The sequence below is a fragment of the Squalius cephalus genome, assembly GCF_949319135.1.
Source record: "Squalius cephalus genome assembly, chromosome: 24".
In the NCBI taxonomy this organism is placed as follows: Eukaryota; Metazoa; Chordata; class Actinopteri; order Cypriniformes; family Leuciscidae; genus Squalius; species Squalius cephalus.
Genome location: NC_137145.1, coordinates 967,576 through 968,942, shown reverse-complemented (window position 1 = coordinate 968,942; position 1,367 = coordinate 967,576).

Here is a 1,367-nt window from a genome sequence, read left to right as displayed (position 1 = left end):
GTTTTAGCACATTGCTAACATGAATTAACATATTATTATTATTAGCATGTTTTAACTCATTGCTAGTATTTTTTTTATCATGTTCTAGTATGTTTCTAGTATGGTTTAGCACATTGTTGCCATTATTTATTACATTGCTAGCATTTTTAGCATGCTACTAGCATGATTAGCACATTGCTAACATGAATTGGTAAGTTGTTAACATGTTTTAACATGTTTATAGCACGTTTAGCATGTTTCTAGCTAGATTTAACGCGTTGCTAGTATTGGATAACATGTTGCTTGCTTGAATTAGCACATTGCTAGCATGTTTTATTTTATGTTGGTAGAATGAATTAGCATGTTGCTAGCATGAATTATGATTAGCATGAATTAGCACATTGCTAGCATGAATTAGCATGTTGTTAAGATAAATTATAAACATGTTACTAGCATGTGCTAACACATTGCTAGCATTAATTAACATGTTATTTTCATGTTTTAAAACATTGATAGTATGTTTTAGAACATTGTTGGCATTATTTATCACATTACTAACATTTTTAGCATGCTACTAGCATGATTAGCACATTGCTAGCATGAATTGGTTATTGCTAACAGGTTTTAACAGGTTTTAGCAAGTTTGTAACGATTTGACATGTTGCTAGCATTAGATAACATGTTGCTGGCTTGAATTGGTACATTGCTAGCATGTTTTTATTTTAGCATGTCGCTAGAATGAATTAGCATGTTGATACCAATTATTAGCACATTGCTAACTTGAATAAGCATGTTGCTAGCGTGTTGTCGTAGGATAGTTGTCAAGCTTTGCTAGTGATAGACAGACAATGGCATCACATTAATACTGTGTCTGTTTAAAAATGCTAATTTCTTTTAAATTATAAACACTCAGAAATATATGCATATGAATGATTTGAATGGCTTTTGAGTTAAATACACTTTTCCTCTCTTGCTGATTTTTATTAACTGCAATATCAAAGCCATTCTTCATGGAGATAGTCATTATTCTCCAATCAGACATCAAACGAAGGAAAAGGGCCGTGGAAAATAGAATTAATTTGATCCACATCCTGTTACTTTCAGACGGATGGAACGCACTGAATATAAAGACTATTACACTCTTCATAATTAGTCCTGGATATGAATTTCAAATAGCATTAATAAGAGACTCTGTGCTCACTGTAAATCCACATTATGATTCAGCCTGTGCCGAATATATTACCGTGACGTTTAATTAAAGCTTAGATGTAATAATTTCTCTGTGAATTCAGTTTAGTCTGACTCTCCTCTTCTCAAAAACATGAATATCAATTTATACTCATAAACCTTCATGTGTGAAAAAATATATTGAACAATTTTACTGACGT